At 34.9% G+C, this 22488-nt stretch overlaps 1 pseudogene; it reads right to left on the bottom strand.

The window, feature by feature from the left end:
- Positions 1-3568: 3568 nt before the first annotated feature.
- On the bottom strand, positions 3569-9621 carry LOC131597768 (nucleobase-ascorbate transporter 2-like; annotated as a pseudogene).
- Between the last annotated feature and the right edge of the window lie 12867 nt (positions 9622-22488).

The raw sequence follows: 22488 nt of genomic DNA, 5'->3' as shown, positions 1-22488 counted from the left end.
GACGAAGTGGTCGGTCTAAAGACGGCTTTCCCTGATGTACTTTTTCAAATTATGAAGGACGTGATTGAAGTTCGTAAGCTAGTGGGGGAGATGGAAAACAAGTTCTATATGAGTTCAACAATTTTTGTTGAGAACCTAGATCCATTTAGATTCACTTCTAAGGTGAATTTGTGAGGTAGCCCCGGTGCCTCAATTTCAAATGCTCCAAGTTAACTTACTTTTTGCAATGTATCATTTACTTTCATGTAAAGTTCATTGGTTTTTGCACTGTGGGTGTAACAATTTTGGATAATTAATGAGATGTTTATATACCTTGATATCTCAAATGTTGTTAGATTTAACGCCCTATGTTGGTATTTGCTTTATTATTATCTTTATTCAATATTTGTTACGGCTCTAGGCTAGCTCTCTTTATCTCCAAGGTATTTATTTAATTTTTCAATTCTTATTATGACGGTTTCCAACTATCATTATTTATTTTACATTTAATTTTAAAAGAAATTACGGAGGTTTGTAACCTCCACTAAATATATTAATATAAAAAAACTAACCAATGTGTAGAAGCTTATAAAAAGAGCCAAAATCATGCCATTGAAAATATCTTATAATTTAAACAATACTAATAATAACAATAAGTATTATTGCCTGATACTAACTAGAATGGAACTGAATACAAGAAAAAGGTCAAGAAAAGGCCTTATACATTAGTTCAACAGATGTAAAATGAAGATTCATATCTCTGACAAACTTACTAGTGTAGTAAAACAACTTAAAATAACTAACACATACAAAACTTTGATATGGTAACTAGTCAGAGACCCGTGCTGTCGTCCGGGTGTATTATTTGTGGTGTAGTATTTTTTGAAAAATACAAAAAAAATATAAAGGAAAGAAGTTTGACCAGATTGCATATGTAAAATGGAAATTAACCATTTAAAAAAAGTTTAACTAATAAAATATTAGTAGTATAAAAATTAGGTTCTAAGTTAAAATAATGATCCACAAAAAAGTTTAAGATAGGTCAAGTAATCAAGAGCAAGAGAATCTATACTTCGTAATGAGATTTAATAGATAAAATAGCTAAGTTATAATGAGAAATTTTAAACTGTGTAATCAAAATAATTTGATTGCTAATACATATTCTAATGGTTATAATTTATTCTCTCGTGTAATATGATAAAAAAATTTGAAATCAAAATATTACAACAAATAATATGATTATACAAAATATAATGGTAAACTTGACAAATGATATATTTAGATACACATGTGAATTTAAATAGAATTACATAATTATAAAATAAACAATTACTATAAAAACTCAATTGTATTAAATAATAATAAAAAACTTGTGACATGGAGAAAGAAAAAAAAAAGTTGCTTGGAGCTGGATCTGTAGGGATCGCTTTGTATTCGCACTATGTTTTTGATCTATTGATATATCCTTATTTAAAAATAATAATAATTTGATAGTGACCCGTAAGATAAAAAATTGGTTGTACTGACACATTTTTAATGATAATAATCAAAAATATGATAAAAATATTGAATTATTACATTTTAAAATATTGATTATAAAGTACTTTCAAGTGGTTATGTATAATATAAAACTAATTAAAGTCCTATAGAAGCTATGAAACAAATAGACATGAAACAACAAATAGAAATTAAGGAACAAAATTGCACCCAAAAGTGATAATGCATACAAACTACAACTCTGCAAGGTAATAACACAATAAAAATGATAAGACATAAATTTTTTTCAAACATCCTGATATATCTATTCTACACTTTCCAAAATAAATAACTAATATATTCTTCATAACATTGTAAACCAAAAAATTAGTATCATTTTCCGATGCACTTTGGAATAAAAAATTAGAATAGATGTATATATAGAGTTTTAGTCTATCTCTTCCTTTATAATTCAAGACGATGTCAGATATTTTTCTTAGTTGAATTACAGCCAATTGCAAAGAAATACTAAGACAAAGGCATCACATTTAAGTCATATAATGTGGCACGGCCTTATACATACCATATTGAAAAATATATCTAGCACTTCTCCGAATTCTTGTTAAGTATTAGAAATTCAAACATGCAATTACATTCTGGCAGGTTTTGTGTTAGATTAAGTGATGACAGTAGGAGTAAAATTATATTAAACCTATGTAACCTTAAATAAGGTTTTAAATTTTAATTGGTGTCAAATTCACTACTTTGAGTATATCTTTGTTGTTAAAAAAATATGGTTAGCCCTATTTATCATTTGAACTAATAAACTCAGATAGTAAGATTCAAATCCAATAAGATTATTACCACAAGAAAATGCAGTCAAATGGAATCCTACACTTTAGTTGGTACACCTTCACAGTTTCATTGTAGTAAGGCAAACAAATTAACAATAATGCACACAACATAAGTCTTACTCAAAGTATAAGTCTTACCTAAACCTCATTCACTCAATTCAAACATCATGCCATAACCAAAACCAATACAAATTCTGATGTAAACTAACAGCCACACCATTTTATCCATGCCAAATATCATAGCTGCACCAATTAACTCCAAACAAAACACTGCATGAAGACAAAAAAACTTCCAAACATAACTTTAGTATTGTAGCATAGTGTTTACGGTGATTTCCGGTAAATAACCGCTAGTCTTCCAAATTATGAATATCCTTGGTTACTTGCAGGATCGACTAGATTGATCCTAGGACATGTGTCGAAAAGTTGTCTTTTGAGATGATTTGATTCATGTTCTCTTGGTTTTTTATTCTTCTATAATGAGATGGTGTAAATCTATGAATAACTTGCGAAATAAACTAAGTAAATGTATGACGAAACATAAATTGGTTAGACAATAAACATAAATAAACTTCAACGAGAATGTAAAGAAAATGTAAATTGCTAGAATAAAAGGACTTAACGAAAAAGTAAAGGAATGTAAAAGATACTTCGATTCGATAATAGAAATACAAACATATGTAAGGTGTTGGTGTTACACGTACATTTCTCAGCGAAAACTCGTTCTCTTAACACTTGATACTTCAGCGATTTGTGAGTAATTTGTACAAAATGAACCTGGATTCTGATACTAAGACCCTTATTTATACTAATTCGACCCTAACGGTCCTACACTAACGAAATGCCACGTTGCCGACATGCATGTGTTTCGAATCCCTGGGGTGCCATCTGTCCTCGTTGATTTAAACAGAACATTTCGAAATTCAAAACTTCCCGCTCGAACCTTATTCGATACATGGCAACGTGTTCTTCATGAGAATGGGTCAAAATACTTTAAGTTCCAACAACTTTGTATTTCGAAGGCCATTAAAAGCTTTGAGGACTACCTATCTCGATTCAGCTTCGATTCTAGGAATCTCCAACATATATAATATTTTCCAGAATAACAGTCCAAAGCCATTTTCTCTTCAAAAAACTTAAATCTTTGAATAACATACATAGTGGTCGAAATCTCCAGCTAAGACATAGTGACTATTCTAAGCCTTAGTATGCCAAAAAAATGTAGTAAGACTATTAGCATATCCTCCGAAACATATATTTCACCCATTCACCCTTGCACTGTAAACATATATTTCAAGTATATCAGTTTCGGTTGCAACGGAAACAGGCTGGTGGACAACTGCAGCTTTTAGCATCAGTTGATGCCTTCCATAGCTGCCATTGCTGATAATGCCTAACAACTTCCTGCATCAAGTTTTATACCATCATCATCCCAGCTAGTCTCTAAACACAAATTTAAAAAATGTTAAAGCATGATCTTTAGCTCTCGAAATCGTCAGTAGATAAATTTTAGTAGACTTAAATTTCTAATTGCAAACATTGAAACATTTCATATAAAGATCTTATAGATTTAACATTAGGTCATGTTTGGAAGTGAATTCTCTACCGTTGGACAACTAACTACATGAGGCTCAATTATAACTCTGCAACTAATTAAACTATTGAGGACTATGAATTGTGTATGTATGTATATTGTAGTGTTATTGTTACTATGGAGATTTTTTTAATGGCTGCAATCTTCTACAGTTGAAATTTAACTATTAAGGATCATGGTTAGTGTATGAACGTATATCATAGTGTTATATTTGAGAAAACACAACAATATAGTTTGTCACTCACCTAACATTGAGAAGAATATCATAAAGCCAACAGAAACTTGAATGACTCTTCGACTTTCGACACGGTTGCTTCCTAGAAGTCCTACATTCTCTCTGTCATGATATTAAAAGAATCAATTTCTGTCTCTAAAAAATGAAAACTATGAATGAGAATTTGTTTAATAGCACATACACTAAAATGATTAAACCAGTCAGTGTTCCGAAAAGGCCATTTAGCAAAATTCTAATTCCCTGCCATCAAAATTCTAATTCTAATTCCAATGATTAGTACATGAGCAGGAGGTGGTGTGGATGCTCCAGCTAACTGTCAAAACATCAAAGGCGGTGACCGTTTGTTTAGAAGTTATACGGCAGAGCATCAAATGTTTATGTATTTGAAAATACCTCGATTAATGAGACTAAAACAGCAGCCATCATTCCAAAAGAATGACCAGCATCAAATGTAGGAGCACCCCATTCAAGAGGGTATGGGATCTTTATCCTGCAGTAACATGTTCAAGAAATCAACATCATTTTTGCTACACTAATACATAATAACATAAACATATTAAACAATCAAGATGATATTGATACCAACCAAGGAGCAGAAGAAATGAGATTATCCCTATCTGTCCTGCAATTATGTTGCGTTAAATCCGGTTGGTGTTTGTATGGTTCACTCGCTATAAATAGATGTGCATATGCCATATCACCGTTGTCGATATGAGTAGCGCAAATCACTCTAGTATCGGTACATGTCTTGTCTGAAAAATTTTCAAGTACTGCAAACAACATTTCATAATACTTTAAAATCAATTTCAAATCAATGCAGGTGTAACAAATTGAACAAAAAAGAGTAAGACAATTAAAAGCAATTTTCTTACTAAACACTAATCCAAATTTTCTAATCCAATTATTTAATTTGTACCTGGGAGAAGATTATAAACATGATTAGCATGGGAATTCCAATTTCAACACAAGTCTCCACCTGAAATAGGACAGAACAACATAATGAACAACAATATATGAGACAAAAAAGTTATATAGTAAAAGTCAGGTGGTTTGTGTTTTACTATACCACATGAAAGCCTCTGTCAAATTAACCAAAACCAACTAATGTAATTACTGGAACCATTCCAAGTGGGCTGAAGAATCTGCATTAAATGAAAAACGGCATAGTTAATTTCATACTTGATAATACTACATATTTATATAATAATTTTCACTCTTTGGTTTCAAAAGAAATGTTTACCTAGAACAAATTGCAGTACTTTGACTAAATCCCAAAATAATTTGTATACTTGATGCTACAATTCTACTCTTTGCAAAAGCAGCGGAAAAAAAAACCTATTCAACTAAAGCTCAAAGGAAAACCATAAGAATTAGTCAGAGACAAGAAAAACTACAATGCAAACATAAAAGAACATTTATATCCACATAAATATATTCTGAAAAATCATAAAAACCAAAATGGAAAAGGGAAACGAAACCCAGGAGACAAGAAAAAGTATATTCACCTATGAAAGGCTTGAAAGCAGTTGTTCTACTTCTCCTCTGTGTAACCCAAAACACATCCTGCATCTTATTCATGTATAACCCGGGATCAACAGAGTTCTTCACTCGTATGAAAGCGGCTGCAGTATTAGGGAAGGACACTTTTAGGTAGAATGGTGGATGAAAGCGGCGGCATTATTAGGTTTGTACAGACATTTCGGGTTTGAGGAGAGAGAAGAGAGAAGAGGGAAGGAGAATTTGAATATGAAGAGAGAATGAATTGTGATGAGAGAATGAATCGTGAAGAAGGAAGATAGGAGAAAGAAGAGTGACACCTGGAAAAAACATTCATTTTCATTGGACAATAAAAAAGTGATAGGGTTATTTTGTTAAATACTAAAATGTCCAAATTGTAGTGTTAATTTTTTTTAAGGGAAGGGAAGTTTAGGTAAATGGTCAATGTCTTAGTATATGTTTGTATAGTAGATAGTAGATGAGTGAGGTTGAAGTTTCATCTTGAATTGCCTCCTCCTCCTCCTCCTCCTCACCAGAACAAGTCCATTCCAAGTTCACAGCCAAGTCTTCTACCCTAACAAACAAATGCAAGGCACTAGTCCTTCAAAATTTCAGGCCAAGCCAAACCAAGTGAAGTTTATCTCTATCAGTTATATCTTTGACGCAAAATTTTAAAAGAATAAATTAAAAAAGATACATAACTAATATGGTGGTTGGCACTAACATAAAATATAGAATGTTGGCTATAATTTACTTGTAGAATCCCGAAATTGATAATCCACCAATGACTCAGTTCCTCCTATCACCATAACATCTACATCCCCTCAATTTCTTTAACACCGACATCAAAACGAGGAATAATAACACCGCACTTGTTCAATCTTCAATTCAAAACCATATCAATTTTACCAGCTCGGTGATCATCAACATACTCAAACTCCTTAACATAACATACAACCACAAGAAAACAATATCAACACATAAACCAATGGTCTACAATGAAAAAATAATTTTAATACAGAGAAATATAAATATAAAATAAATCACACTACAATTCAAAATGAAGTACAACAGCTACAATTGGAAATACAACATCCTCATAAGAGAGGGATATCATATGAAAAATTATCTTAGGAATGAAAAAAAGTAGAAAAATTAATGGAAGAACTATTTAATAAGGAATTTTAACAAAGTGTACCCCTTTGAATCATCCAATGTATTCAGCTCATAGCTATTTGATTGATTAAGATAATGAAAGTTTCTTGGATTTCCTAATTTGAACCGTTCAACATCTTAGAGACAAGAAAATATCAATTAAACTAATTCACACAAAGCATATAGAAGCAATGATAATTTCTCAGGATCAGAATTTTGACAAACAGGTGATCGTTCTAACAAATATGTTCTAATAGCAGCTTTTGAAATTCTCCCGTTTTGATCAAACTGAATCTTTGCAAACTTACCAAAACGACCTAAAATATATTTTGTAAGTTTAGGACAATCTTTAAAATAACACTTAAAAGAATGAATGATATTGTAGAGATTGTAAAGTTTATAAAAAATAAAAAATTAAATGAATGAATAAATCTTTTTTTTAATAGGTAATTCAATAATAGGGAGTATAAGGGATACTCCACCCAATTACAAAAAGTCACCCTCTATAGCAAAGGAGGGGATTGGTGTTCCAAACCGAAAAATTACACACGGGCGAAATAATAACATAAGAGGACATCCAATACCAGGACCTAGAAAGAATAACCGTCATGATTTCATTGAAGCTAAATTCTGAATTAGTGAAGACAATTTCGTTCCTTACCAGCCATAAACTCCACATAGTTACGAGCCACACAATTGCTACCGTGATTCTGGTCTTCATTTTGCTTATTCCAATGGTGAAAGAAGTTTTGTAGCTCCTCCTTTAAAAAATCTAGATCATTTCCCAGCCATAATATAATTCTCCTCCATACTCCTTCCGATATTACACAGCTACCAAACAAATGCGACGTAGATTCTAACTCAGATTCGCAAAGGACGCAAGTTCTGTCCAATGTTATGCCTCTCCGGTGCAGAGAAACCTTTGTTGGTAATCTATTTGTGAGGTATCTCCAACCAAACAAAGTTGTATCCAAAGGCACCTTGATGAATAAATAAATCTATTAACTCCTGTTTTTAACAATGTAAATCTGACACTAAAATTTTTCAACTAAAACGTTATTTTCTCATAGTGAAGTTAGGAGCGTAACACTCTTCTATGCCCCACATAAATTTTATGAATTAATCATTTTAAACAACAACACAAGGGTGTCACACGTCATAAAAACATACATAAATCAATCCTGCTACATAACACGGGTTACTATAGTAAACAAGTAAACTAAACATGTTATATCTGGGATGCTACACGACATCCAATATGTCTGATTTGTACTTGAGATGTCACACGTTATCCAACACATTTGATTTGGGTCAAGTACTTATAAAAAAACAACGCAGCAGATTCATTATAAAAATTTAATTAATTCTTCTACGACTAAGGTTAAGTCTTAAACTCTACCATTCAAAACGTCAACAAAAGATAAGTGTCGTCAACACTCCATTCAACATCTTAGAGTATAACCCTCAAATTAATAGAAAAATACAGCTAAATACTCAACAAAGAAATCAAAAAGACAAGCGTCAACTTCAACCCAATGTTACATGATTCAGAGCAAAATACCTACTACTCAAAACAATTAACTGAAGCAAGCTCCAATAGCTAACTTCCACTCACTTCCTTGGAACCTACTCCTGACTATTTGCACTGTGAGATATTGGATCGAACTCAAGAATGGCCAAAGGGTAGCTTCTTGGTTCGACAGGATTAAGCATGAAGTCAAAGGTTGTTCACATGCTTGTGTCGAAGATGCTAGGGTTGTTAGCATGTTAAATTAGGTTTTAGTTTTTAAACCCTAATTTGTTAAGTTAGCTTGTTCATTAAGTTGGCTTGTGTAATGGGCCTTGTGGAAAAGCCCATTAGTTAGTATGTTAGGTTTTATTATAAAGAGTATACTAGTCTCTCATCATTGCTAAGCTGCAAATCCTAATTTAGAGTGAGAGAGGTTATTTGTTATTCTTGTAAACTTGTAATCTTGTTTTAAGAGAAAGTAAAAGAATAGAAGTTATAACCAATTCTTGTGTTCTTCTTATCTTCCCTTATTCCAAAAAACGATGTCAAGAACAAAGTATAATAGGAATAAGGGAAGATACGAAGAACACAAGAATTGGTTATAACTGCTATTCTTTTACTTTCTCTTAAAACAAGATTACAAGTTTACAAGAAAAGGAAATAACCTCTCTCACCCTAAATTAGGTTTTGCAGCTTAGCAATGATGAGAGACTAATATGCTATTTATAATAAAACCTAACATACTAACTAATGGGCTTTTTCAACAAGGTCCATTACATAAGCCTACTTAATAAACAAGCTAACTTAACAAATTAGGGTTTAAACACTAAAACCTAATTTAACATGCTAACAACCCTAGCATCTTCGACACAAGCATGTGAACAATCTTTGACTTCATGCTTAATCCTGTCGAACCAAGAAGCTATCCTTTGACCATACTAGAGTTCTATCCAATATCTCACAAATCTCCACCTTGGACCTAACTCTACAACATCAAGGGAACAAACTAGCTTTCTTCATGCAGCTTTATCAACTGCATACAGTGGAAAAACTTGCAACTCGGCAATGTCTTGGTGATCATATCAGCAACATTGTCTTCAGTCGAAACCTTCAGCACTTGGACTTCTCCACGCTCGATTACTCGTCTGATGAAATGCAGCCTCACATCAATGTGCTTAGTTCGCTCATGATAGGCTGAATTCTTCGACAGGTGTATTGCACTTTGACTATCACATTTAACAGTGATACCTCGACCTTGAAGTTTCAGCTCCTTCGCAAAACCTTCAAGCCACAATGCTTCTTTCACAGCTTTAGTTAGGGCAATATACTCCGCTTCAGTGGTTGATAGAGAAACAACCTTCTATAGTGTTGCTTTCCAACTAATTGCAGTGCCAAACATAGTGAAAACATATCCAGAAATAGATTTTCTAGAATCCATACAACCTACATAATCAGAGTCGACATATCCTTCAATTGCTGCTTTACTATCTTCACTCAAGGCTCCACCATAAATTAGGACTCTATTCAGAGACCCATTTATGTACCTTAAAATCCAATTCAATGCTTGCCAGTGAGCCTTTCCAGAATTGGCCATGTACCTTCTTACAAGACTTACTGCATATGCTATGTCGAGTCTAGTACAAACCATAGCATACATCAAAGAACCAACTATATTAGCATACGGGATGCTGTTCATATAGGCTCTTTCAACATCAGTACTGGGACACTGATCAGTACTCATCTTGAACTGAGGGTTTGTTGGAGTCACAACTGGCTTCGAATTCGACATACCAAACTTTTCGAGAATCTTTCGTAGATATGCCTCTTGAGATAAGTATAACTTCGACTTCTTTCTATCTCTTCGAATGTCAATTCCCAAAATCCTGGAAGCAGCTCCCAGATCCTTCATATCGAACTCCTTAAGTTCAGCCTTCACCCTCGTCACATCTTGAACATTGTTGCTTGCTATGAGAATATCATCCACATAAAGCAACAAAATAACAAATGAATTACCAGGTTGAAATCTGAAGTAAACGCAGTGGTCGAACTGACTTCTAATGAAACTTATGTGTGCCATGAACTTATCGAATCTCCTATTCCACTGTCGAGGAGATTGTTTCAGCCCATACAAAGATCTCTTTAACTTGGACACATAATCTTCCTTCCCCTTTTCGACATACCCTTCAAGTTGCCTCATCAAGATCGTTTCATCTAGATCACCATACAAGAACGCAGTCTTCACATCCATCTGTTCCAGTTCAAGATCGAATTGTGCCACCATGGCAAGCAATATTCAAATGGACATATGCTTCACATCAGGAGAAAACACATCATTGAAGTCGACACCTTCTTTTTGAGTGAAACCCCTTGCAACTAACCTTGCCCTTTATCTTTTCGACGTCACTCCTTCAATTCCTTCCTTAAGTTTGAAAATCCATTTACAACTGACTAACCTTGCCCCAGCAGGTTTCTTGATCAGTTCCCAAGTATGATTATCATTAAGAGATTTCATCTCATCATCCATGGCCTTCAGCCATTCAGTCTTATTTAGACTCCTCATAACTTCCTTGTAGTCTCAAGGTTCTTCATCTAGAACCTCACTTGCAGAGATTAAGGCATAAGCTATAAGATCTGCATATCCAAGTCTCTGAGGTGGCTTAATGGCTCTTCTCGACCTATCTCTTGACAATAGGTAGTCATTGACAGTTTCCTCAATTTCCTCAGCATCTTCTGCTTCTTCTTCGACTTCATCAGGGATACGCAATTCAGCATCAACACGCTCCACCTCAACAGGAATCTCTACCTGTTCCAGCTCTTCGTCAGATGTTTCTGTACTTCGACCAACATCATCAGTTTTCTTAAAAGCCATTTCAGCTTCATTGAAAACTACATCTCGATTGGTGATACACCTCCTGTGACCTGGCTCTAAGCACCTTAGCCTATAATCTTTGACTCCTTCAGGGTATCCCATGAACATGCATTTCAGAGCTCTAGGTTCGATCTTGTCTTGCCTAATGTGAGCATAGGCTACGCATCCAAATACTCTCAGTTTGTCAAGATCTGGTGGATGTCCCGACCAAACTTCTTCAGGTGTCTTCATATCTAACGCTGTCGAAGGACATCTCTTTATCAGATATGTTGCTGTCGAAACAGCCTCAACCCAGAACACCTTCTTTAGTCCAGCACTAGTCAAAATAGTTTGATTAAACCCTTCAGCCAAACCATTTTGATGTGGAGTACCTGCAGTAGTTATGTGCCTTACAATACCAGAGGTAGCACAAAAATTATCGAATGCCTCACTGCAAAATTCAAGGCCACTGTAGGTTCTCAACCTCCTGACCTTTCTGCCAGTCTCATTTTCAACCAGAGTCTTCCAACTTTTGAAATTCTCAAAAGTTTCATCCTTAGTCTTCTGGCTGAATACCCATAATTTTCTGGAATAATCATCTACTGTGGATAGAAAATACCTTGCTCCTGAATGTGATGGACACCTTGCAGGCCCCCAAAGATCAGCATGGATGTAATCAAGGGATCCATGTGTTCTTTGTTTGCCTTTGTTGAACTTCACTCTGCAAGATTTTCCAAATACACAGGGTTCACAAAACTTCAGCTTTTCGACTTTGTCTCCACCAAGCAGATTTTATTTCCCTAATTCGACCAGACCCCTTTCACTGACATGGCCCAATCTCATGTGCCAGATTTCTGTCTTCGACAAAGGTTTCGTGGATGCAACATTTGTAGAACCACTTACAACTTCAGCCTCAAGGGTATACAAGCCTTATTTTGTCACGCCTCTCAAGACTTCCTTCGAACCCTTCATGACTCTTAGGATACTTTTCTCTCCTTGGAAAACATATCCTTTCTTGTCGAATTCACCAAGAGAAAGTAGATTTCTCTTCAAATCAGGAACATACCTGACTTCAGTCAACAACCTTATTGACTCATCATGGAGTTTGAACCTCACAGATCCAACACCTGCAATCTTGCTAGCCTTGTTGTTTCCCAACAATACTGATCCACCATCTTGATCACATAATTCCTCGAACAAGTCTTTGTTTGGAGTCATGTGCAAAGTGCAACCTGAATCCATAATCCACTCTCTTCTCGAGTCACTGCTTGAAACCACAAGAACATCAGATGATTCAAAATCTTCTTGAACAATGGCTGCATTGCCATTATCCTTACCTCCACGATCTTTCAGGAGTTCAGGGCACACCTTTCTTGTGTGACCCTCCTTCTTACAATGATAGCATCGAATGCCAGATGCTTTGCCACTGTAAGACTTCGACTGGCTTTTGCCCTTCTTCTTGTAAACTTGTAATCTTGTTTTAAGAGAAAATAAAAGAATAACAGTTATAACCAATTCTTGTGTTCTTCTTTTATTCCCTAATTCCCTATTATATTTTGTTCTTGACATCGTTTTCACAACAAATTGGTGCGGTCAGCGTGGAGAAGATGCCTTCAACAAAGTATGAGAGTGAAAAGTTCACCGGAGTGAATGATTTCGGTGTGTGGCGCTTGAAGATGAAAGCCCTACTGGTTCAGTAGTGTTGTTTGGAAGTGTTGAAGGGAGAGGCAGCCATGAATGCTGCATTAACGGCAGCGGAGAAGACATTGCCGAGTTGCAAGTTTTTCCACTGTATGCAGTTGATAAAGCTGCATGAAGAAAGCTAGTTTGTTCCCTTGATATTGTAGAGTTAGATCCAAGGTGGAGATTTGTGAGATATTGGATCGAACTCTAGTATGGTCGAAGGGTAGCTTCTTGGTTCGACAGGATTAAGCATGAAGTCGAAGGTTGTTCACATGCTTGTGTCGAAGATGCTAGGATTGTTAGCATGTTATATTAGGTTTTAGAGTTTAAACCCTAATTTGTTAAGTTAGCTTGTTTATTAAGTTGGCTTGTGTAATGGGCCTTGCTGAAAAAGCCCATTAGTTAGTATGTTAGGTTTTATTATAAATAATATACTAGTCTCTCATCATTACTAAGCTGCAAATCCTAATTTAGGGTGAGAGAGGTTATTTGTTATTCTTGTAAACTTTTAATCTTGTTTTAAGAGAAAGTAAAAGAATAACAGTTATAACCAATTCTTGTTTTCTTCTTTTCTTCCTTAATTCCCTATTATATTTTGTTCTTGACATCGTTTTCACAACATGCACATTGCCCACGTAGAGGCAACATTCAAACAGAAGTGGTTGAGTAATAATTATCAATCTTAACGAACATAAGAGAAAAGTAAACTTCAATAATTTTAGTCTACAAATCAACAACATCAATACATCATATTCTCACATGTTCATTCATATGTATAACAACATCAACTTCAATCACTCAACATATATATATTCATAAACCTATAAACATGTTATTTTATTATAACATCAACAACATTTACATTGTTATCCATTTATAATTGACATTTTCAACATCATTAATATCATCACAAGATAACATCAATAAGTACGCACAATTCTCATAAATTATTCATCTTATCAAGATACATTCAGCCCCTGAAACTAATTTCATTTGATGGCAAATTACGTTAGCTTTCCAACGCTTCGAATAAGGAGACACTTGAACTTACGAATAAAAGTTATGGCCAATATCGCCAGGGCATAAAATAAGTTTTAAATCCATAATTTTTTAAAAAAATTATTCAGCTGATAAAAAAAGCAATTAATTAAATATTATTACACTCAATAAATTTATTTAATTAATTAAGTCTTACTAAAATACCCCTTTTTTTCATATACTCATTTCCAAAACTACACCCAAAATACATCCTCAAAATCACCTCACACTTAATTTAAATAAAAATTTATAAGCATGAGGCTTTGTGAGGATGACACATAAGCATGAGACTATGTGAGGATGACACATAAACAAATGCTAGAGTTTTTTGTCTAGGGTTGTCATCATGACAACTTTAGATTTATATTAAGTAGATAGATTACATAAAATTATATTTTATATAGAGTATCTAATTGGAATATGAATGCAAGTATTTTTATTGATTTTATATTTTTATAATTATTTAGTCATTAAAATTGATATATAATAAAATGATGTTATGGTAGGAAATCAAATTGTTGGATTATTTTATTAAGGGTTAATAGTACTTTACCCCCTGTAATATGAGCGTGTTTCGGTTTACCCCCCTACTGTTGCCAAAGGCAGGTTTTGGCAACGGTTTTTTTGAAAAAACCGTTGCCAAAAGGTAGGGAGGGGGGAAAAGCAAAATTCGCTAACATTACAGGGGGGTGAATTACTATTAACCCTTTTATTAATCCATTAAATATGACTTATGTAATTAAAAGTTTGGCTTTAAATAAAAGATACCTTATTGTGATGATTATTTAGGTTGATGGATAATTAAACCAATGGGGTTTATTTTGAAATTCAAAATAAAATTTAAATCACTCTTCTCTCTCTTCCTGACTATAGGGACATGACTATTGGGAATGAGTTGCAACTATTGGAATAAAATGTCTGTAAAAAGACACCTTTAGGCAAGCAACTGTCGCGGGGAAAAATCGTATCTTTTTGTGGGATGAGACACCTGATGCCTTCTTTGGGCTCGAGTTCTCAAAAAATGATTTTTCTTTTGTTTCGACCAAACTTTTTATTGTTTCCAAAGTAGGAAAAGGAAAAAAGCTGCAATAACCTTAAAAGTGGGGGGAGAGATCTTTGGGTAAGAGGGTTGGTTATACGAAGGGAAGGTATTAGCACCCAACGTATCTATAGTACTCTATAGGTTTCTTTGTTATGTCCATTTCATTCTATGCTATTGGGGTTCTGTTGTGAGATAGGTGGGAAACTAAGGTGTTTGTTTGATTATGCTCGCAAAAATCATCGCAATCTTCTGCATACATATCCCTTAGAGGGAATCAGAGCATCTGTAGCTCGGGGTCTACGGGTGCTAAGGTTTGAGTGGTTTGAGGGAGAAGTTTTGCTCGCCAAGGATACGACCTTGTGCCTACGTATTCTCAAAGGGATGTTGAGAAAGTCAGAGCAATCGTAGTTCCCACTTATGCTAGTGGAAGCAAAGGATAAGAGACAAATGTCATCTAAATGTTAGATGTATCTAATCTATATCATCACATACATCTGTTTGATTTTGTTTGAAAATCTTTTCATTATAAGCCCTGGGCCATGCCACTTATGGTGCTTAGAATGATAAAGATGTTTTTTAGCCAACCTTGTGGCAAAAACTTTCAATGAAATCAGCCTTGTGACAAAAAGTTTTGATTAATCAGCCAGCCTTGTGGCAAAAGTTTCCATGAAGTCAGCCTTGTGACAAAAACTTTGATTAATCAGCCAGTATGATGGCAAAAAGGTTTGATTGATTAGCCAGCCTTGTGGCAAAAAAGTTAAGTTGATTGATTGATTGATTGATTGTGATGATATAGAAGAGATACTCCTATCATAGAGATGATAAATGTCTAATCTCCTAGGGTAATTGATTTGGATATTGGGGATGCTTATAAGAAGCCCGTGGGTCCTTGTACGAAGCCCAAGAGGAGGCTATCCGGGGGTCCTTGCATTGTATGCCCAAGAGGAGGCTATGGGAGGGACAATCGAGGGTCCTTGCATTGTAAGCCCATGAGGAGGCTATGGGAGGGACAAGTCGTTTGTACGAAGCCCAAGAGGAGGCATGGTATAGTTGGTTTGAGCTCTTAGAGGGATTTCACCGGGAAACCATACTCTATGTCCTAACCTAAACTAGGGAGATTCTTTGCACGAAGCCCAAATGGAGGCTATGGGGAACCTAGTGTTGTACTAAGTTGAACAAGCATATATAACACAATCACATGAACAAGTATGAACAAACATGGACAAACATGAACAAGTATGAATAATTACATATATATGACAAGGTATGTGTATATAATGGAGTTTATGAAGGAAATATACCTGTAAGCATGATCCATTTGTATACACGGGGCTCGGGACTTATACTTGGGGAGAGGCCCATTGAGTTTATTCAGAAGTTATGTAAACAAGTATTTACAAAGGGCTTTGGGACTTATACCTACATGGAGGCCCATGGTATTTTTGGGAGATTTAAAGAAAACCTTCATTTTTTGATTTGTTGTTCGAAGTTAAAAAAACAAATTGAACGAGATATATACAAAAAGGTGTGTGTACAATGAAATACCTAATTTGTTGTACCGGAATGGGACTTATACCTATGTGGAGGCCCCTTGTTTTATTTTATAAAACATGGTTGTATGATTTGTTAAAAGCGCGAGGTTTTGAAAATAGTTTGAAAGTTTTTATTTTGAAAGAAGTTTTCTGTTTAAAGAAAAACTGTACAAAGAAAAGGAAAGGGACTTATACTCTCTAATATTCGAGAGGCCCATTTGTTTTGAAAATGAGTTGCATGATTTGAAAGTGAATTGATTACTATTCTGAAAACAGTTGATTGAGTTTTAGGCTTACATCGAAGAATGAGAAATCTGATTTCTGAGTTTGAGGTGTTACCGTGATCCTCAAGTGACGTGCTTGGAATAAATTGGGATTTAAACAGATATTAAGCATCCACACCAGCAGAATAGAACGTCGGATAAGCTCACAACTTTAAGCATTCCATGATCATCCAGTAATTGTTTATGGAATTCTACAGCAAATGGAAGACCAAACAAAACAGACAAATCCAAAAGACAACAGAGAAATAATCTCGAAGTCTTGGATGAAGTGAGAAAATTCAAGTAAAATGTGCAACAGTAACCAATTAGAAATTTAAATGATTAACTACACAAAATAATATGAAAATATCAAATTCAAATAAAAAATTAATTCTAAAAGAAGATATTTTTGTGGTTTTTCATGAAAAGATAGAATAATTAGAAACACAAACTTAAATATGCATCTAATATATTTTTTTTGGATTTTTAATAAGGATTAGAAAATAAAACTAAATCCTATATTAAATTAAAATACTAAGTTTTATTTTTTATGAAAACATTTTTAATGAAAATTAGAAGAGAACTAATTAAAAAAGATTAATTGAATGGGCCAGGGGGTTTAACCTGAAAAGGGAGGTGCAGGCCCAAATTACTAAAAGCTAAATGCAAAAATAATAAAAAGAAGTGGACCGGACCGGGCCGGGTCAGTGTGACCCAGATCCGCCTCTGCTTATCACAAGAGTTGGGTTCTTAAAAAACCCTAAAATAACACATAGAGGCAGCGCCTCTTTTCCATTTCCTTCTTTCACGATATTTCTGAAAAAAAACAAAGAGGGACAACAGCCATAGCAACTTGCCTCAATCTCTCAGTTTCTCATGATTTCGCTCGAGTCTATGAACAACAACGGCAACTCGCCTCACGGAGCAACAACAACGTCGCCTACTGAGATTCAATCATGGTGGATTTTCGTTCTCATCAGCATTTCTCTTGCAAATGACAATAACAACAGTGGTCTCTCTCGGTGCTCATCTCTCTTGTCGAAGAAAAACGACAACAACAAATTCCCAGGTTGCTCTCGATTCTTTTATGTTCAAGGTAACACAAATCATTTTTTTACAGTTTCTTAAAACCAATTAATTTAGTTTTATGACCATAGCTCAATTGATATCTCCCCCTGTTTTGATTCTGCTCGCAATGAACAAAAACAAGAACTTTCGGCCTCTTTTGATTGAAGACAAACTCAAGGTTTGTTCTTCAATTTCGTGATCATGGTACCAGCAGGTTTTTTACGACACAGTAATAATAACATATGCTCTGTTTTCGATTTTGAACAAATTTACAGATACAACAATAATTAGCAGCGAGGTTGAGAATGAAGGTAGGATCGACTTACCTACGGCGAGGAGGTGTTCGCCGAATTTTGTGTTGAGGTATGTATCGACCTTTTTTGAGCTTCTGGAATCTACTACAAATTTGTTGTTGTTACTGTTTTGATTCTGCACCTGTTGCAATTTGTTGTTACAGCTTCACCACAATATCTGTTGCTGGGAGCGTCGGTGTTTGATTACAGATGAACAAGAATCGGTTGCTGTGTTGAACCGTTGAAGGTAAGTTCTGAACTTAAGATTTGAATTGTGACTTCCTTTCTCCTTCTGCTTGCGCCAATTGTTCCAATTTGTTGATTCTGCCATCATCTTTTGAATTGTTCTTGCTTGTTGAAGAACAACTTTGAATTGTTGTTGTAGGCTTTTGATGAAGGTGATGCCATAACACCTCTTTGGATATTAGGGAGACTTGAAGATGAACTTCAAGTTGGAACTCTCCACTAAGGTATGAACTACTTCTTCACCCCTTTTCAAACTATGGAACTTTGTAGCTAGGAATTCTCACTTTTCAAGTGGTTTTCCAAGAAACTTGAAAACTTATGAGAGAAGAGGGAGAAATGAGAAAGCTAGTAGTATAGTAGCTTTGGTGTGATTAACTTCAAGGAGAGAACTTCCTATTTATAGGCAAAGTTAAGGATGTGTTTGGCATTTGGTAAACTTGATTGGCAAGATATAATCATTGCAATAAGGATAAGAATAAGAATATTCTTTATGACATTATTTCTTATGCAAGTGGAAAAAATCTCTCTTTGATCCCTTTTTGTCTTGAATTATTTTGTTAACTTTTTGCTAATCTCACCCCTTTTTGTTTTGACTTGGGCTTTTGAATATTTTGTTGAACTTTTTGCTAATCTCACCCTTCTTGTTTCTTTTTCCATGTGACATGAGCATTCTTGATGAAAGCATGAAGAAATTTGATTTTGAAGAATGAAGACTTTGAAGATTGAAGAATTCAAGAAAGTCTTTGAAGCTTTACTTTTCTTTTTCTTGTAATTCCAATTCATTCCCACTTTCAATTGTATGAACTTTGTATTATTGAAAATGAATGGAATTTTGAAATGATGTAATTCTTGAATTTTGGATAAAGTCCCTTTTGTAATTCATTTGAAAATTGGAACTTTTTCATGTAAAGAACTCCATTTGTAAATGCTTGGATTTCTCTTAGAATCCTTGAATGAAATTGTTATTCAAGCATGAAGCTTGAATATTCTTGAATGATCTTGAATGGAATTTGAATTCCTTTGGAATAGAAAATGATAGGAAATCCTTTGAATTTTAGGCCTTGAAACATGTTCTTGCCATCATGGATCTTTGAAATAATATGGAACTTGAAATTCTTGAATTCATGGTCTTAGAACCATACTTGAAGCAATTCTTTCAAAAATGAACTCAAAATGGATAATGTCTTCTCTTTTTTTATGCAAACCTTGAAGAAATTCTTATGGATGATTTTGAACTTGTTCTAAATTCCAAGCAATCCATGTGAAACACTTTCTTTCATCAATGACAAATTCATATGCCAATTCCTTGAACAAATTCCAAACTAATCTCTTGAATCGCACAAATTGAAAATGACACACTTCAAATGAACACGAAATTATCTTGCAATGAACGAGTGAATGAATGAAGAATCCTAACTTGGTTGATTCAAAGCTTTTGATCTTGTTGAAATGAATCTTTGAAGACCAAATGTTGATTGTTGATGAAGATAGTTCCTTTGAGATGAAGGGAGAACAAAACCCTAGTTGATTGTTGCTTGTACTGATAAGTGATTTCTTGATTAAACCCTGCTGAGCACAAGTAGCAAACACAAGCTATGCAATTTGTTAGAGATGCAAATGATGCATATGCAGATATGAGGTGGTGTCTTAGGTCAAAAATTGGGGTATGACAGATGCCCCTATTTAAGTTTCTTCAACCTGAGACATGAAGATTGAAAATCTTCGTTTTGATAGGGTGGAAGAGACTTAAATATCAGAAGACGCAAATTTTGGACCTAAGATACCAAAATTGCGAATGATGCAAGGATATCTCTACCGAGGGGATATCAAGAACTGACTCCACTGGGGACAAGAGATCGGGAAGGATGTCTCAATCCGTTTTAGGAAGAGAATCCTTTTTTTTTTGGGAAAGCAAGTGTATGATTCACCGGGGAATGATAGCTTTGTAAGAAAAGCTTACCTATCGACATTATCGACTATCAGCACAGGGATAGACTTGTTTAATAATGCGAAGGTGAAAGGTATGAAACTGTGTTACCGACTATCAGCATGGTGATAGACTTGACATGGTAAAAAGAGTTTCAAAGGTTCGGTTAATATTACCGACTATCAGCATGGTGATAGACATGTTAAATAATATAACCAGAACAAAAGGTTACCGACTACCAGCCTCGTGATAGCGGTTTTGAAGACATGATCAATTATCAGCCAAGTGATAAAATGATTCTGGAGACTTTGCTAGGGAAATTACTGGTTATTCAGCCTTGTGAACAGTAATAAGGCCCTGATTGTCAAATGGTCTTCATGATTGATTTCCTAGAGAGGAAAAAGCTTTTGAAAAAGACATAAGCTGCTCGGATGATGAGGCTATTGCTTATTGTCTATTTTTCACGACTCTGTTTGAGGAATCGGAACTTGAATCTTTGGTAAAGACAAGGTTCTAACCAAGAATGAATTGGAAAGAAACAGCCAAACAAGACTTTGTACCCAATGAGGGATGATCTCAACTGGGGATTTTCTCCTTCGTTTTGAGAGGAGAAACTAAAGCAACCTTCTTCCACGAGGGATGATCTCAGTGGAGAACTGGAGAAAGAATATGTTCTTTTTGCTTATGGGTGACAACCTACTTGGAGAGATGACACACCCATACCTGTTTCTTTTTCCTTCTTTTCTTTCTTCTTTTTTTTTGTTCTCTTATTATTTTTTTTTTGAGGATAGATATATCCTAAACAAGTAATTTTAAAGCAAACATTGAAAAATGCAAGAATGCATAAATGATGCAAATATGTATGAATGTCATGAATGTCGCATGTATGCTGACGATACTGACAGACAGAGAAGCATGTACTGGAGAAGGATCGACGTCGCAATACAACTAGATACTTGGTAAATGTTCTTTAACACGGTGTAGATGACACAGGTGATGAATGATGCTGCATGCTTTAGACTTCGTTGGGGAAGGTAAGCATCTTTTCTTATTGAGATGGAAGAACTTCTTCACTGGATATTGGAGATCTTCTTCATTGGGGATAGAAGAGCTTCTTCACTTGGGATAGAAGAGCTTATTTACCTCGAGGGGTAATTGCTTTTCCTATCATAATCTTTGATTCATCCTATGGAGACAGCTGTTGATGTTCCTTCCGTTGTTCACAATTCAAAGGAAAGTTTCGCTTTTATTTTGAAAAGGAAAGTAAAGTAAATTCATTTAAAACTTATTTTTTCTTTTTTTTCTTTCAAAAGTGAATAACACAATTAAAGCGTCATTTTGCAAGCTGAAAAAAAATTAAAGATTGCAAACAAATGGGCACAAGGCTCAAATTTATTTAATAGGATGGTAATCAGCCAAAGGCATGATTCCATAGAGTATTTACAAAAGTTGGAAATGGTAAATATGCGGAAAAGGCTACATTGAAAGTAATAACCACTATTCTCCCTAACAACTTTGAGTTCCAACTGTGCTTGTTGCCTCAGATTGGCGATGATTTGATTGGAGATTTTTGATGAAAAGATTCTTCAGGTGACGAAGTACGGACTGATGCAGTTACTTTGTCATGAATCCCTAATTTTTGCCTAGATTGCCCTTTCAGGTTTTTCAATCTACCAGGATGCATTTTTTCTGTTTATTGTCTCTAATTTTTGCCTGGACCGCCCTTTCGGGTTTTCAGTCCACCGAGACGCTCCTTTTTGCCTAAGTCGCCCTTTGCGGGTTTTCAACTTACCGAGTTGTTTTTTTTCTTTTTTAGACAAAGTATTTCTTGACTGCATCAGCATTCACAGGATGCGGGAGTTCATCACCATCCATGGTTGCAAGAGTCATGGCGCCGCCAGAAAATGTTCTTTTGACAACATACGGGCCTTCGTAATTAGGAGACCATTTGCCCCTAGAATCTGGTTGAAAAGACAAGATCTTTTTAAGCACGAGGTCGCCTTCTTGAAATTCACGAGGTCGAACCTTTTTGTTGAAGGCTTGTTTCATCCTTGCTTGGTATAACTGTCCATGGCATAGAGCAGTCATACGTTTTTCTTCGATTAAGTTCGACTGATCATATCTGCTTTAACACCATTCAGCTTCTGATAACTTAGTCTCCATGAGGACTCTCATTGATGGGATTTCAACTTCTACGGGGAGCACAGCTTCCATGCCGTATACTAGAGAAAAGGGAGTTGCCCCTATT

Source organism: Vicia villosa, linkage group LG4 (genome assembly GCF_029867415.1).
Source record: "Vicia villosa cultivar HV-30 ecotype Madison, WI linkage group LG4, Vvil1.0, whole genome shotgun sequence".
In the NCBI taxonomy this organism is placed as follows: Eukaryota; Viridiplantae; Streptophyta; class Magnoliopsida; order Fabales; family Fabaceae; genus Vicia; species Vicia villosa.
The sequence above is the reverse complement of the archived record's forward strand: the minus strand, read 5'-3'. Positions and strand labels throughout refer to the sequence as shown.